At 24.0% G+C, this 16,690-nt stretch overlaps 1 protein-coding gene across 4 annotated transcripts in view; it reads right to left on the reverse strand.

The window, feature by feature from the left end:
• Nucleotides 1-16,690, reverse strand: part of LOC114128730 (leucine-rich repeat-containing protein 24-like) — a 153,988-nt gene that overhangs the window by 62,821 nt on the left and 74,477 nt on the right. For all 4 annotated transcript variants that reach the window (XM_050210307.1, XM_050210313.1, XM_050210316.1 and 1 more), the window contains one exon: nt 1,014-1,053. The gene's annotated coding sequence lies outside the window, so the exon portion shown is untranslated. The remainder of the gene's footprint in view (nt 1-1,013; nt 1,054-16,690) is intronic.

The following is a 16,690-nucleotide window of genomic DNA, read 5'->3' on the forward strand; positions in this document are numbered from 1 at the left end:
TACATGATTTTTCGATATTTTTATTCAAATACTTCATTCAATAACTAGAATAAATATCTTGAGCTGTACGCTGTATGCCATAATAATTTAACAATATGCTAAATTTGTTATATTTGAAAAAAACGTCGTATTTTAATGGAATTTTATAATCATGTCTTTGTAAAACTATATCTTATACCTACATGTTTAAATATCACATTATAAATTGAATAGACATTTTAAAACCTAACTTTTTAATATTTTTTAATTGTTCATTCAAACAATGACAAAAAACTAATAACATTTTTGAAAACACTGCATTCTGACCGCACTATACTGAACAAAATATTACACACATTTGTGGTTAAAACTTAAATTTACAATTTTTAAATATTGTTTTTATTATTATTATTGTTGTTTTTTTTTCGTAAGAACTGATTTAAATCAAAACATTTTTAAGCCCAGATATTTCAATTGATTCTTCGTCGAAAAAAATTGTTACTATCCCAAAATTATAATATAAAAATAAAATATAACTAAAACGGCGAGGGACACTAAAAATACCACGTCATAGAACCTCCTTGATCTGGAAATCCTTCAAATAAGGCCGGATAAGAAGTTTTAAATGTATTCGTACTTATGTGGGTCATATTTCGTTTTTTTTTTTATCACAGATCCAGTTTGACGGTTTTCTTTAGATTTTGTTAGGTATATATTAGTTTGTTACATGAAGTGATGGTATAAATAATTTTTTATCTGATATAAATATAATATATCTAAAGATTGTTGAGCGCATCAAATACGCCCGATTATACATAAATATCATGATGGCATGGTTAGATATTTTATTGAGAACATAATATTTTGATAGGAAATTGTTAATACGTATAACAATAACCTCGAGGTAAGAAAAAATGTAAGTCAATAAAGAAGGTATTGAATATAAATATTGACTAAAATATATTAGTTGAGTGAATGAAATTCGGGTATGTAATAAATAATAAAAATAGTATTAAAATTCGTTTAATACTTACTGTGTGTTTTTTTTCTAATAATAAAAGCTTCGTTTAGAATCTGAAAAATAAATAAAATGTATTGATTAATATTTATATACATATTATTATATTATCATAGGAATCATTTTTATCATCAAGACTTTATTAAATGGATAAAAAATTATTAGAATTAATATAATGTAAGCCTTAAAAATCTGTACAAATTAAATAACGTCATTCTGAAGTTGAAATGTTTTTTTACAAAAAAAAAAAAAATAAATGCCTCATAAGGAACACGTTTATAATAAATCTTTATAGTATTTAAACGAATTTTCCAGTCTTCCTATTGATTCATCAACTTGATATTGAAAAATGAATAGTATGACGTGTGATTTAGCCAGGCACCTGATGTCAGGCAAAGAGCATACAATACGTTTTTATAGCATTTAATTTTAATTATATATGTATACATAAATATACGATTTTGATACAGGTTTATTTAATGTATAGGTTTTTATTCTATTTAAATAGATTTTTTCCTTAATAAGTTCAGTAAGCAATCTGCACATATTTGTGAAGGTACAAATGCACAATTTAAGAATCAATAGTTTCTGATCATACTCTAAAGTTATATTTATAACCAACTTCATGGAAGCAGGGTAAGTTTTAAATGGAATTTCACGTAGGTAAGTCTACTGAATCCTAAAACGATCAGTAAATAAACCATTGAGCCAATTATATTATGTCGATTGGAAATAATCAGGCTAAACTAAACTTTCAAATTATGTATTTGTGTTTGAAAACACACAAAAAACTTACAAATGACTTGTCAACTAATTAATTATTTAATTATAATTTATAATCTAAGCAAACTTTACTGACGCATATGATGTATTATATTATACTATTATATTGTATAACTATACACTTTATAGAATATATATTTGAATATTATATACCAGATACCTATTACAGGATTTTGTGTATGTTAACAATGGAGTAAACTATTTGAGTTTGATAAATAAATGTCTTTCCTCTTAAACATTTTATCTAAGTTTTAATAAGTACTATAGTAATTACTAATTAGAATATTAGATAGAAGTTCCCATTTTTTTTTTTTTTTTTTTTTAAATCAATTTAAACTTTCAATCAATTTAGACCTATTGTTCAAGTACTATTTATTTTAATCTATATAATACATTTTATAGAAATATTATAAATGTAAATTATGAATATAATTATACGTGTACATAGTGGTTTTTAGTTAATTTATTTTGATTTGGTATAATTTTACTTTGAACAATTTTCAATTTTCTTAATCTTTAAGAAAAGAAATGTATTTCCCTGTCATAAAATTAGAGTGAAAATATTATGAGCTGATGTATACAATACTGAAAATAATCTAGTTTTTATTATTGATTGGCCATAATAGTATGAGTTGTTTATTTTGTATTTTTATTTTAAATAAAAAGTCTTCATAAGTATTAACAATAAAATATTCATCGAAAAAATATTGGAGATAACAAATGGCACGTGTTGTGAGCCTGCAGTGACTTTCAGAATAGTATGGAACATTGAAAAATGACAAAAATAAAATATAATTTCATATGTTTTCACTATATAATATAATGTAATTTTTATTCATCGTAACTGTGCTCACAATTCCGTGAATATTATTTAACTGATTTTCATTCGTAAACAAACTTATAAATTCGGATAGTCACTTGTAGAATATCACTCTTATACTTGGTTAATTTAATTTCAACGTATTTTTTTTATATTTGAGTATAGATAGCGAAAACGGCAACTACGAAGATAATTGTACGAATAAAGACATCATATTCTACATATTCTACATCATTCCTAAACTAATATTTTTCTAATAATGAACTTTTCTCGTCAAATGTTATAGAGCAACAATATATATATATGTGATTTGTAGTTTGTTCTCTAGTTCAATTTTAATTGCTGAAATTATTAACTATATTTCACGCGCCTATACACGAGACGTATTGAGTACACATCTTATCATAAAATCCAGTAAATTAAATGTAAATTCTTTCCAAGAACTATTCATGGAGCGTATTCGTACGTAGAATAAATATGTATGTACACACACACGAGAAAGGCTGCCTACAAATGCTCGCAGAGATATGTTTAATTCACTAGGAGACGCTTTTCGTTTTTGGTAATCGACCCAACAACAACAGCGGAACTCCAATGGACTAGAACCCGAAGACGCACTCCAAAAACGTTTAATTAATCATTCCGAGACTTTTGCGTATCTATGCGTGTGTGTATGTTGGGGAAAGCGCGTATCTGAATATATAAGACCGTGGAAAATTAAATAGAAGAGCTATCCGATTAACAATAGAAAAAGAAATGTAAACCACTTATCGTGAACTAGCGGCCGCTGGGCGGCGACAAAGAAAACGTTCATTGTTTGCGATAAAAGTTTAAAAATTGTTTTTTTATTATTGCTACTATTATTATTATTACTATTATTTTTTTTTTGCAAACAAAGTTCCGCAAAAAATATTTTAAAAAATATAAGTGTCTCGGTAGACAATGAACAACGAAAAGAGAAAACGCGAATTTCGTATACGCGTTGTCATATTATTACAGAACAAAATTCAGACTACTATAATACTGTGTATATATGTATATTTATGTCTCACTAATCCATTATTGTTATAATATGATTTACGCTGTTGATATCTTACATAATACCAAAACCAAAGTAAGTGCCATACTGTTTGCCGTACTGCATTGTAAAGGGTGTATACATTATTATTCAATTGTTCTTAATATTACATAAGTTTCTCATATGATAAGAAAAACCTTCGAAAACATCTTTTATTACTCGTTATTCATATTATTTCTAAACAATATTATTTTTGGTGAGCTGATAATTGAAGATCAAAAAAAAAAAAAATCAATATCGTTTATGCGACATAAAACAAGCCCTTCGCCGATACTATTGAGTTTGTACAAACATATTTTGTACAATATAATATTCCCAAAGAAAATATACAGTTATTTGTAAGATACAAAAGCGTTTTATCCAATAATAATTTACTTAACTATTAAGTTTATGTCGCATTAACAGTTTTAGGTGCCAAGTGCCAACTAATTTATTTAAACTTTCGACATATCTATCTTATCATTTGTTTTTTTTGGTATTTGGCTTACCATTACTAAATTTTACTGGGGGTTCTTATATTTATATGAAATTTTAACATGTTAGTAACAAAGTAAATAACCGAGGATGAGATGATTTTTGTGCATATTCTAGTTTATATATTATACTTAAAATGTAAAAACATTGAATACATTGCAATAAAAAATAAAAATAGAATAATAATAACAATAAAAGTAACGAAGAATAAAAAATAAAAGTTTGCTTCATAAGAAAAATTTGAATATTAATGTAGTAATTAGTTTTTTTTGGTAATAATTATAATATACAAATTAAATGTATTTTTTTTCTTTGTAGTATTTCAATACCTAATTATTATTAATATTATTCTGACTAAAGTTTAAAATACCATTTCGTATTTTCTTTTAATTTTATTTTATAAAGATTTGATTAAGATTGCAATTGATGAACGCCAATCATTTTCAACACGTTATAAAATATGTAGGTAAATCGAGTATAAATGTATATGTAATAATGTTTATTACTCATATATTTTATACTTTTTGTTAAGTGGATACTCGCTATAAGATATTATTCAAACAAAAACGATTTGAATTGTTTTTAAAGTTAAAAATCTCAAAAGGTATCAAAGTGATATTTGTTATTTATTATTTGAAGAAATCCAATTAAAGTAGAACGTGAATAATTTCCATTTTATTGTTTGTGAAAAAGCAATAAATCACATTTAAGAAAAACAAACACACAGTAAGTGAATGGCACATATTGTAGAATAGAAAAAACTCATTTGTTTGTTCTAGATGGTGATTGGAAAATCAACCAATTATTTAGAATTTGTAATGGTTATAACGAAACAATGCTTTTTCTTAATAATATATAAGTACCTAGTTAAAATTATAAAAACATTCAATGTTGGTTTTTTTTTATTGTTGACCTTGTGAGCTTGAATTCGTCGAAGTATTGGAAATGAAATTTGATGTTTAGTTTTAATATAATTTGAAAAATATCATGTTGATACGACTACATTCGAATTGTTCATACAGCTGTAAAACAATTATGCATAATTCTGCAAATAACGTTAAAATCGATAGTATGATGATTTAAGCGATTTTATAACATATTTTGTAAATGAGAAAAATAAATTAACTAAGGATAAATAATATGACATTATAATATATAAAACAAATTTGTAAAACGTAAGAAGTTAAGAGACTGTCGAAAATCTGTCGAAGCGATCAAAAACTTTTCAGTAGGAATGATTTCTTTAATCCATTGTTATTTTATTGCCTTTATTGTACCTATATAACATATATATATTTATTGAATTAATAAAATTAAACTTTAAACTTTTAACAAAACTATAATTGAAAAATTATACATTAACTTTAGAATGTGCTATTTTGGGTCTTGTGTACAATTTGATTGATTCTACCTAAACTAAACAGTAAAAATAAAGCAGGTATTGGCTTATGGTATAAATGTCTGAAAAACTTCTTTTTCACCGGCTAGGATCAATCATGTGAAAATGTATTATAGAGATTATACACATTGTTCAGTACATGCATATATATTTTTTAAATAAATGATTTATCGTGGAGTTATTGTAATATTGTCCTATTAAAATAATTTTCTTCTTAAATATTTATTTTCTTATCGTCTATTTAGTGTTTCTTATGAATTTATTTGGATATTTCAATGTTAAATAATATTCACAAATCAATAGGTATTATTAAAATATTGATATATGTACTACAAATAATAATGGTAGTTGCAAAAACCGATAAAAAAAAAAAAAAATGGAATTACAAAAAAAATTAAAAACAAATAAAATAAAAGTAAATTATTTTGAGCCAATAGAATTTAAATTTTATACAAATTTTTTTTTTTATAAAAATTGTATTTAAGTAGGTATTAATTAATTTCTATGCATGATTCAAATACTTAAATAAATTGCGAACATTTTATAAACAGCATATTATGGTAACCATATCTCAATTCGTACGGGAAGTATAATTTATTTGTAACTGTGAACGGATGCTATTTTAACGAATGCTTAAATTTATAGCAGATGACTTTTCATCGAAATCAATTTTCAGTGAGTTTACCAAGGTCATAATATATTATTAGAGTATTATAGATATATACATGTTTATTTATCATTATAAAATACCAATGTAAATATATGTCGTTTACTCCAATAAATATCACTTTTTTTGTTATATTTTATTAAATAGTCTTTCTCTTTTTTGTATAGAAAAATGAAAAATAAAAAAAAATCTTAGCAAAGCTGAAAAGCACCAGCCATTTGAGTGAAAATTGTATTGAGTATAGTGGTAAACTATGGGTGGTCTATACTCTATATGAAAGTTTGAAAACTCATAGTACCTATCACCTTTATAATAGTTGACAGTTAAGGTAAAGCTAGAATAAAATAATACATTTATATTGGCTACTTAATACTTATATTTCAATCAATATTCTAATTATATTTTTTTTTTAGTTGATAACTGGCGACTCAAATAATATGTATTTTTGTTATTTCTTAAATGATACTTTGTAAAATCATAGATTGACAAAGTATATTAAAATATATATATAAAATTTGATAAAAAAAGCTACAAAATTTATTATTTTTTTTTAAAAAGCATTTTTTATGTTTAGATGAAGCAAGTTTGAGTTAAGCTAAAATGGCGTAGTATTACATAATCAACTTACTTTAATCGTTGTGAGCTAGAATGCCCATTCTCAAATGATATAATTAAATAGGTAGGTATTAATTAATAAAGGTATAGTATAGGTTAAATAAAAGATATTATAATATGCATTTTTTTTTATATTCACTAACTACATGAATATAATATATTACAAAAAAAATAAAAAAAATAAAACTAAATAAAAACAACATGAACGGATTCAATTAAAGTATAATTTAAAATAAAATGAATCTCAACTTTGGTATTTAAATTAAATAAAATTGACAATAATTTACTGTTATTTATATATAATTAAGCAGGTACAAAAAATTTAAACCTGTATAAAAATACATTTATATTATAGTACATTAAAATCCTAATAGAAATTGAAAAAGACAATATACCATAACGAAAAGAAGAAATTTTAGCAAAAATTATTTACGTCCCCATAAAATATGAATGACTTTTATTATTTCATTATTAAATTAAAATATGCTGAGTATAATTGTTCAGGGAATTAGTATGATGTTCATTAATATTATTCAGGTGACTGCAGATAAGTTATTTTCTTTGTAATTTTACATTCAATATTAAACTATTTGACTAAAAAAAAAAAATAAGGCTAAATTGAATCAAAAAAATAACTATCAAAAGTTAAATTTGGTCAAAAATCTAAAGATACTTATTGAGCTCAAAGTTAAACAATTTGTTGAGTTCATTATTACCAAATTTAAGTTTATGAACTGCTGTAAATTAATAACTAAAATAGGTTGTCTGTGAATATGTCATTTTTTTAAATGATAAAAATGTACAACTTTATACAAAAAATGTTTTATTGATAAAAGCAATCAACGTATGTTATAACTATAGACGTACAATTTTTGCTGAAAATATAGCATTATAATGATTTATTTCTGATCATAGAATAGGTTTTAATTAAATATTGACATTATTTAGAGGTAACATAAAAGGTGTCCGTGATATAGAATTTCTAACAAAACGACGTATAGTACAGAAACCTTAAAAATTAAAAAAATATTTATATTTTATAAACTTCATTTTATGGACACCTTTACAAAAAACGCTATTTAAGTTTTGTGTAATTAAGTACATAAATTTCCCTACATTTCCTTTAAGTGAATTATTATGCTCGATCTTTTTTTTCTCAATGATTGATGATCACTTACCATCATGTATTGTTTTGAATTGTTAAATAATCAATAGTTGTACCAAAAATGACCTAAAGCCGTTTAATTGAAATATTGTGTTTTGATTTTTTTTTTTTTTTTGTTTTTATCATGTGGAAATATATTGAGCGATTATTACTAATTATTATAAGTTATAATAAACACAATATTATAGATTAAAATCAATGTTGAGTTTATAATAGTTTATATACATTTTATTTAATCTTTATCCAGTAAAATTCTGATTATATGATTATATTTCAAATATTATCGAGTTTAACTTCTATAAAAATTAATGCATATTTTATGATTTCCTAACTTACAATTATGTACTTTATAATATGATACATTTATGAAATTAATTGATTAAATTATATTATTATTATTGCAATTGTTTCTTAACAAAGATTAGAGACTTTGATAGCTTTATGTTTTTGTTTTCGAAAAAGGGTCAAAAATAAGTTCACTTATTTTGTAGTATTTTATTAAATACTTGTAAGTTGTAATACTTTTGTGTTAGTTTTTTCCATCATTAAACAGCTAAAGCTAAACCAAATATTTCCTTTTAAACTTTTTTGAAGCAAGAATCGTTGGGATGGGTAGAAAATCAAATAAAAAATGTTATAGTATTAAATTAAATCTTTAAATCGTATTTTTTTTGAAATAAAATCTTTCTAGGCAAGAAAAAGCTGAAGTTTAAAAACTATTTTTTGGTTTACTTGTTTGTATATTTTATACCAAATGTTCACAGAGAAATTTACAGTATACCTATTTATACACAAACGCTTCTTTATTTGTATTAAAAACATATTTAATATTTGATAAAAAATGTATGAATGGGTAAAAATACTTGAAAATGTAATGCAATGCTCATATTGGAGCTAAAAAATGTATAAATACAATTATTGTTGGTATTTATTTGTATCTAATTTAAATTTGGATGAAATTACGTATTTTAATAATGAATAATGATGTTAATTATTTCGTTATAATTCAATAACATTATTCGCGAGGACTTAAAATTGTCATGTATGATATGAATTGTATTATATGCAATTCAGTTTTCAAAATATGTAGATTAATTTTAAGATATTATCTATTTATATTATGAACACTATTAAATACAGTAAGGTATAACTAATTCATAAGCTAATATAGTTTATATTCACTATGTTTAATATAGTATGGTATAAAATAGATAGGTTTATATATTACTAACTGAATTACCCGTCTTCGCCGGTCTTTTTTTTTTATTTTTTATTTTTATATTTATTGCTTTAGAATATTATGGGTAACATTGTTGAGCGCAAAATAGTTTTTATGCTTTTTTTTTATAATTCCTCCTTGTATGCAATATTTTTGGTTCTTCCTTCAGGCAGTACAGTACCTATTATTAACTACCAAAAGAGCTTATACGTGAACAGGCAACGTATGATTGGATATAGGAGAAACAGTCATATTTAATCCACTTTTGACACTTTCAAAAAATGTCCTTGCGCTTTGTTTATTGTCATAGAATAACAGACCTTGACGGAAAACTGTGGCCGTTTGAATTGAAAGTGGGAGCCAGATGGAATGAAAGATATTTTTGATAGAAAAGTGCTTTTTCTATTTTACAGAATGTAAAGATAAAGGTAACATGAATTCGTGTGCCATTACAAAATTTTGGAGGTATGAAATTACGCAAAAGCATAATTGGAGCTTCAATTTTCAAACATAGATTGTGAGGTGGAATCCCTAGGGGATTTAATGTGTGAAGGAACCCTACAGTATAGTGAACTGTATATTTTAACTCCATTACAGTCTTCAGATGGATATTTTACTATATTAATAAATATATTTATAAAGTATATAAATCGCCAGGCGAAATAGCAAGTACTAATTTATTAGCCAAGTTATAATTTGTCAAAAATTAATAAATCGATTTGTGATAATCGATATATTGATGTATTGGTGATTAATTACTATTATTAATTAATCCATTTATACACAATATTTTTTAAAATCCTTTCTAATTGCACATTTAGAGTAGGTATTCGAAAAACCACTATTTCAAATTTCAAGGTTATACGTTGTGTAGTTTTTGAGAAATAACGATCAGTAAGCGAGTGGTATTTGGCTTTTATAAATAATATAATACATAAAGTAGTGTAAGCAGAATTCGTTTATTGTGGGTTACCATTTGTATATGTATAAAAGTTTTTATTGATGTAATATTCCATAAAAGAAATCATTATATATGTTTTATTTAGGGGGAGAAGGGGTGTTAAACCCCTAAAACCGTCGGTACGCCACTGTACGTAATGTATAGATTATTATAGTAAATTAATAAATGAAATTTTTCCCAAAAAAAAATCAAATCGACCTACTGTCAACCTAAAAGTAAAACAATTGACTTAAAATTTAAATAGTTATATCAAAAAACATATCATGAAATATATTTAGTGTTATAAACCGACAGACCGTTAATGCTCAGAATCGTTTTTTGTGTACAGTGATATATCATTAAATTCTAATTTAACACACGAACTATGGCGAACTACTCGACATAAGTCACTTGCCTACCTCTTTTAATATTTAATATTATACTACAATATATAATAAATATAATATTCATTATTGAACAAAATAGCGACTGATTTTTAAATTTCATTTTTAACGTTCTTACAATATTGTATATATTCATATAATATTTACTTGTGTTGGGAAATAAGCTTGTTATCAAAAAACATAAAAATTATTATAAATGAAAAAAAGTTTTAAAAGGCTTTGGAGTGAAAAATCATTATTTTTACCACAATTTTTGTATATTTTACGACTCAATTTGTAAATCGTGGTAAGCAAAGTTGTTTTATCAAATAAAAAAAAAAAAGTAAAAAAAAAAATTTATAAAGTACCTACGCAAATAACTGACATATTTTATTTTCAATATTTTACAGAATTAATCGTTTTAGAATGTTTTTATTATAAAATAATAACTAGTATATTTAACTTACAAATAATTGTTACTAGCGTCAATAATCTTAAAGCCATATATCTATATTTAGTTGAACTACTGATTTTTATTTTTAGATTTTAGATTAGAATACTATTAAATTGATTTATATTTTTAATTAAGATCAATTATTTAAACTTATGAAATTACATGACTATTCTCAATAGTGAATACTAAAAACTAAATTGATCAATTAACGAATTTACATTATATACATTTTTAATCAATTATAAAACATAATTACTATTAAGATCATCTATCGAGACCTTAAATGTTAGTATCATTGTTTTATATTTTATTATCAAAGAGATGATGAAATTTGTTTTCAAAATTGCATAAAATGTAATTTAATTAATAAAATAACATATTATATATTAGGTATATATATTATATGTTTTATTCGTCGAATGATAATTATCATATTATTATTATATCAATAGTGCAATAACAATATGGTTTTGAAATCATATTATTATTTATTTAATTTGCTATACTCGTCATAATTTATGGTTAATATTTAATATATACAACAAGACATAATATAAGTACGTAGTTTTTATGATTTAATATATTTAATAAATGTGTATTACTATCATATGCATAAATACCAAGGCTGGGCATTAACGAGTTAATAAGTTAAAGTTAAGTTAAAAAGTTAAGTTACTTTTAACTAAGTTAATTAACGAGTTACTTTTTTTTTTAGAAGTAACTTCTAACTTAACGAGTTACATTTTTTCCGAAGTTATTCAGTAACTAGCGAGTTAATTAATTTTATTGGTACGGTAAGTTAATTTTTTTCCTAAACCACAGATTTAAAAGAAATTCAATTTTGTACAAATTAATTTTATAAAAAAAAAAAAAATCTGAAATTTTAAATATATTAATTAATAATTATTAGACAATAATTTATAAAAATAATTATCATATGACATAATATTGCATATTCACAGAAAATATTATATAACTATAAAGTTAATTATAAACGGAAATTTTATAGGGGTAACCTCTCATTAATATGTTATTTGTTAGCTTAAAAAAAGGTAGGCAGGTATAATTATTAATTTTATACTAAAAAAAAAAGTAACTTATTTTTAACTAAGTTAAGTTACTTTTATTTTCTAATTAACTTGTAACTTTTGCAAGTTAAAAAAAAAATAGAATTAACTTTTAACTTTAAACTTAACTTACTATTTTCTATATTAACTTAACTTAACGAGTTAAAAAAAATAGTTAACTTGCCCAGCCTTGATAAATACACTATTTATTTGAAATTTCTTGATGAATAATAAATGAGTTAATGAAATTAACTATAGTCTACGTATCTATAACATACTTTACGTTTCTGCAAAACATAAAATGTAAATAATGTACCTTTTAATTATAATTATAATTTGTTTTTAGCGATTATCAAATGACACCCAGTTGTGGTTAATGTTGTTAAAATATTATCACATACACAATATTTTCTATATTATTAGTTAACACATTTACTATTTGAATGCATTGGTTAATAAGATACTGTTAGAAAAAAATATTATTTAAGCTGAGAAATATTTTTATTTTTGTTTAATTTTAATTTTAAATTTGGTATTCAATTAATTCATTGCATAATTTTTATAGCATAATTCCGCGTATTTTGTTTACGTTTATTAAGACTTCTAAATATATTTGGAAAATATATATGTCAAAAAAAAAAAAAAATAAAATAAAAAATAAATAAATAAGTAAATGCAATTATTCTTTTCTGATCACAATAAATTTTTATTAATGGGGTTGATACTCTAAAATGTCTTAAACGTAAAATTATTGTAGGTATACTACTTAAAAAATTCATCGAGAAAATGGGGAAATAAAATAGTTTTTTCTTTATGTTGTTATTATATAACATTCTGAATAGGTATTTTATTCAAAAATGATTAATTAAGATTAATAAATGAAAATGTTTAATTTTTTTATAACTAAAATATAAATCAGTGTTGGAACTCAAACGATTAAATATTATAGATTTATAGAAAAACCAATTTTATTTTTCTATGATCGTAAGATCCGATTTTTTTATAAAAATAACTTAGATTTTAAATTATTAGACATAAAAACTTATTTTTTAATAATAGACAAATTACAACTTGATATTACTTTACATATAGTTATTGAGTTCCTTTTTTTTTATGTGGACATTTTGATATCTTAACATTTACTACCTCTATTCAAAAATTTGTGATATATAGATATAAATAAAATGGAGAGGTTGAATAATTTTAAGCTGACATTGTAAACTACGGCAAGTCAGTTTCAAAATATGTTGGAATGTGTAAAGTCCATAAGCTCAAAGTAGGCTGCCCTCCTTCATACACATAGGTATTATTGCCATTTTAACGTTTTATTATTATTTATAACTACATTATACAGTGTTTATTTTGATGCTTATGAATCAAATTAAAAATATTATTCATCAATTTGACACCAATATTATGTATAAGTAATATCTTAACTTATCTAAAAAGATTCACGGTAAAAATAGAAAAAAAGAATATTTATACCATAACGTAAGACTGGAAAAATATTTTGCTTTATGTTGAATAAATTAAACTTTTCACAGTTTATGTTATTTAGCGACTAAGGCATTTATTTTTTGAAAAGATACCGTACGTGCGTAAACAACGTTAAACTTATATTCAACATAAATAATATGCTGAAAATAACAGCAAATAAACAAGCTGAATAAGAAAACGCGAAATATTCTACTTTTATTTTTTATATGATTTATGTAGGTATACAAGAAATGTCTCAGTCATTTAAAAATGTCCATGAAAGATAAAGTCCAGTTAATATTTAATTTTCATTTATTGATACGAGATATTATTTTTCATCACAAACAATATGACATCAGTTATATTATAAATTCAGTTATTCCGTGGATTTAAAATCATGTTCTCGTCGTATCTATTTAAGATAAATTGAGATTACGATGTTCAAAATAATTATTAAATATTTATACGAATAATTGATTTATTATTTTATCATTTATTTATGAACCCATTTCTTTAATAGTATACATAAAATAATAATAATATGGACATATATAAATATTATTTTTTTAAAATACCGTTATATAGGTAATTATTATTATTGTCGGCCAAACTGTGTATATTTAATATTATACATAATAAAGTATGGGCATAAGATCGTAATAGACTAAAGTTTATACGATTAAAAGTATATTTTTATTATTAGGATAATATACTTATTTTAAATGTCAAAGCGTTGACGTAAGCCATTTATATATTGAATAATATGTCATGCGAAGAATAGGTGTCTTATTTTCTTTATTCGTGTTTATTATAAAGTATGATGCAAAATAAATTAAAATATCGTCCAAGGAAGTATTATAAACATTGATATTGTAATATCCGCCGAATAAGTAAAAAATTTGACTTCATCTAATTTCGTTGTTCGTCAAAAATTGTTATCGGAAATGAGGGGCGTAAGTATCCTTACTTTATAATAAAATTTAAAGCGACGTCGTATGCAGATACCGAGTTCAATAACCGTCACGACGAAAAAATAACGGCACTTTGTTTCTACTTTCAGCCTTGTATAGTATTCGAGTAATTAATTATTTAAATATTTTTTAAGTATTATAATAATATATTATTTTTTTCTGTTCTGAATATTTACTCAATCAAAAATTAAAATACCGTATAAAAGTATTCATATCCATACATTCTATACTTAAATATTTTTAAAGAATATCGTTTACAAGTCTGTGTACTTAATACAATAATATTATCTATGTATGATATTACACTAAAATTATAATTGAGAACTCGCGTCATGTTAATTTCAACGGTCGCTTCTTCAGCCTTACACCCGGCTTGGCGTCAAACAAATCCGTAGTTTATCTTACGACGATTTAATATAATATTATATTATACACTTCGAAATAATTTTCGTCGGAACTCCATTTTAGTGTGGATTGTATTGTATTCACGATAACGACGGTCGTCGCTATTATAATATTATCGCGCCGGTTCACGATTATTATTAAATTGCAATAATAACAATAACAGTAATGCAGTTATAAGGAGCATAGGTACGTATGGTACCGCTAAAATCTATAATCTACAGTAAGTATAATAATAATGATAATGTTTTAAAATATACTATTATGGTAATAGCTCGAAAAAAGATGATTTTAAGAAAACAAGTTTTTTGCTTGTTTTTTAGTCTCGTCAACAAATGCACAACAATAATGCGCGGTCATATTATCACGGGTGCGGAAGAGGGAACAATGATGTCGGTGGCACGACGATGGAGATGAGAAGATGGAGGCCAAATGCGTCTATCCTTTGCTCGTGCTTGGACGCGCATATTACATACACATTCACTCACACATACAAAACGTACATTAAATATGAGTAGTACACTAACTCGAGCTTGTAGTACCGCGTGTACCGCGCGAGGAAGAAAAGGAGTTTGGTTGTCGTCGGGGTTTGTTCTTTTGTTATCCCTGTTAAATGTGCTCTCTCTCTCTCTCTTTCTGACTGGCTAGGCATTGGTGCATTCGGAGTATTATTATAATATATTATAATATAATTTATGTATGCACATATTCTAATTCACCAAAAGCACGTTCACCGCATCATGCCCTTTAATAACGTATTTATTCAAACGCTGATTTTTGACATTTTTAAGTACACTCGATGACGATTTTTTTTGATTTCATACGATATTTATAAGGACCGTGACGATAATAATTTTTTATTCAAACGAGAATCGCGCTTTTTTCGTACGATTTGTTAGTCAGGCGACTTTTTTTTTATGTATATTACATGTCTAAATTGGAACTTCAGTGAATTTTAAGTTGGTTAGTGAAGATAATAGATCGATGCTAATATGGGTTTGAAAGGTATATAGTTGTTATGATGATGAAAAAATAGCTACCTATTATAATGTATAATGATTATTACCAGATTAGGTACTTTATCAAATTTTGATTTAGATATTTGATTCAAATTGTAAAATTAAATTATCGGCATTTACTGTTATAAAAATAATTATTTCTTATTTGATAAAAAAAAATGTGTATCACTACTGTAAAAAGAGCACACCCTAAATAGTATATAAAATCTAAATACATACTAATTCTATGGTGGTCCTTAAGTATACTTAAAAGTTTCAAAAATCAAAGTTCACAATGAAAATAAAAAATTGAATGAAGATGTTTGGTGAATCACTCTGTAATATATATATATATATATGATAATATAATGTGCTCAAAATGCCGTCGACCAGGAGAAGAGAATGTTTCTCCTTTCTTTTTTTCTCTATTATAATTTATAATATTTACCGAGGGAGTATAATAATGTATATTGTTCATTATATATATGTAGAAAACCAATAGGTTGAATAAGAGAGGTGATTTTTTTTTTAACGGAAGATACTTATTATTATCTTTGTTCATTTTTTTACATCATTTTTGCAATTTTTATATTTAATTTAAAGTATTTTTTTCTATAGTATAATGAGATTGACTATATTATATTATATACACAACAAAATTATTATTAGTTTTCTTAATAGCTACTCATATTTTTAACTTTGTGTTAGAATATAATATCGTGAAAATGTATTAATTTATTAAATTAATATTGAGCTTATGCTTTATATTATTAAAAGCATTC

This window comes from Aphis gossypii, chromosome 1 (assembly GCF_020184175.1).
Source record: "Aphis gossypii isolate Hap1 chromosome 1, ASM2018417v2, whole genome shotgun sequence".
Classification (NCBI taxonomy): domain Eukaryota; kingdom Metazoa; phylum Arthropoda; class Insecta; order Hemiptera; family Aphididae; genus Aphis; species Aphis gossypii.